Consider the following 2500-nt stretch of genomic DNA (forward strand, 5'->3'; position numbering starts at 1 on the left):
AGGCACAACTTGGGTTAGGTTAAGGCACAACTTGGGTTAGGTTAAGGCACAACTTGGGTTAGGTTAAGGCACAACTTGGGTTAGGTTAAGGCACAACTTGGGTTAGGTTAAGGCACAACTTGGGTTAGGTTAAGGCACAACTTGGGTTAGGTTAAGGCACAACTTGGGTTAGGTTAAGGCACAACTTGGGTTAGGTTAAGGCACAACGTGGGTTAGGTTAAGGCACAACGTGGGTTAGGTTAAGGCACAACGTGGGTTAGGTTAAGGCACAACGTGGGTTAGGTTAAGGCACAACGTGGGTTAGGTTAAGGCACAACGTGGGTTAGGTTAAGGCACAACGTGGGTTAGGTTAAGGCACAACGTGGGTTAGGTTAAGGCACAACGTGGGTTAGGTTAAGGCACAACGTGGGTTAGGTTAAGGCACAACGTGGGTTAGGTTAAGGCACAACGTGGGTTAGGTTAAGGCACAACTTGGGGGTAGATTGCGGTGCAAATTGCGTTACATTGCGGTGCAAATTGCGTTACATTGCGGTGCAAATTGCGTTACATTGCGGTGCAAATTGCGTTACATTGCGGTGCAAATTGCGTTACATTGCGGTGCAAATTGCGTTACATTGCGGTGCAAATTGCGTTACATTGCGGTGCAAATTGCGTTACATTGCGGTGCAAATTGCGTTACATTGCGGTGCAAATTGAGTTACATTGCGGTGCAAATTGAGTTACATTGCGGTGCAAATTGCGTTACATTGCGGTGCAAATTGCGTTACATTGCGGTGCAAATTGCGTTACATTGCGGTGCAAATTGAGTTACATTGCGGTGCAAATTGAGTTACATTGCGGTGCAAATTGAGTTACATTGCGGTGCAAATTGAGTTACATTGCGGTGCAAATTGAGTTACATTGCGGTGCAAATTGAGTTACATTGTGGTGCAAATTGAGTTACATTGCGGTGCAAATTGAGTTACATTGCGGTGCAAATTGAGTTACATTGCGGTGCAAATTGAGGTAGGTTAAGGTGCAACACAGGTTAGGTTAAGGTGCAACATAGGTTAGGGTGCAAGATGGGTTAGGTTAAGGTGCAAGATGGGTTAGGTTAAGGTGCAAGATGGGTTAGGTTAAGGTGACATAGGTTAGGTTAAGGTGACATAGGTTAGGTTAAGGTGACATAGGTTAGGTTAAGGTGACATAGGTTAGGTTAAGGTGACATAGGTTAGGTTAAGGTGACATAGGTTAGGTTAAGGTGACATAGGTTAGGTTAAGGTGACATAGGTTAGGTTAAGGTGACATAGGTTAGGTTAAGGTACAAACTGGGTTGTGTTATGGTACACATTGCGTTGTAGTACAGTACACGTTAGGTTTGGGTACGGTACACAATGTGGTATGGGATGGCGTGTTGTGGGGGGGGGGGGTGAGGTTCGTTGATATCGACCGTAGGACGTGGATGCCCGAGGCAGCGTCAGTGTGTCAAAGGAGTTATGTCACGTCGGGATGCGCTTTTCGCTAGTGAGAGGGGGCGAGCCGTGTCTGTGGTTGCGGCAGACCTGTGTGTTTCATTCCTGCCAGTGTGTTTGTGCTGTAAGACGAGGCAGTGTGGTGATGTTGGGTGCACCCCTGTGTAGGACATGTGTGGGTGTTGGTGGCTTCTCTGAGCAATTGTGGTTGTCGGACGAGTGGGGTATTCTGTTTTATGATTGGACCTCCCGGTCTGGTTATCATAGCGTAGTTGGTGTACTGTGGCGGATAGGATGCACCGGACGTTGGTCCATGCTGGTGCTTAGTTGTTGTATCTGTGTCTGTTACAGGCAGAGAGTAGTGTGTGATAGAGTGTGTGGCTGACGTGTGGTTCATTTTGTGTGTACGGACGTTCAGCATGTATAGGGGCATTTGCGTATATAATCTATCTATGTGGGCCTGCATAGTTTACTGAGCAGTGCTGTGAGGTGACTGAACTACGAGTGACGTACTGATTTACAGCGGAATGGTTGCCTTGTACCAAAGATGGAGTATCGGAGGACCGTCTATATTCTGAGAGGAGCCCTGTTTGCCACTGGGCGTGGGGTCTCGCGTCCTGCGGTTCAGTGCCCCCAGGGAAGCGCGCGGAGGTGGTGCTGCTGCTGCTGTAGCAAGCGAGCTACTTACAGCATGTATAGGGACAGCGGGAATATGGCATATTCGATATAACTCTTCATGAAACGCAAGATATAGGGGCGGATTGCACGTTACGAGTGCGGGAAGAGTCCGCCGTTCATCCGCTGGAGTTGCGATTTGGGCGGTTGGGGTGGGGCACGTGCGGGTGCGGGTGGAGCGATTGTCGGTCGACGACTTCGTGCGACGCAGGCACAGGCGTTGGGGCTCCTGTGGTGGGCAGATGATGCAGGCTTTGTGGGTGGCGTCGGAAAATGGGCACTGTGGGACCTAGCGATGTCGTAGTCGGCGTGGCGTCTCATAGATGGCGGTATCATCGGTGCAGCAGGTCATGTTGCGGGGGACCTGGAGGTGG

Source organism: Schistocerca cancellata, unplaced genomic scaffold (assembly GCF_023864275.1).
Source record: "Schistocerca cancellata isolate TAMUIC-IGC-003103 unplaced genomic scaffold, iqSchCanc2.1 HiC_scaffold_351, whole genome shotgun sequence".
NCBI lineage: Eukaryota > Metazoa > Arthropoda > Insecta > Orthoptera > Acrididae > Schistocerca > Schistocerca cancellata.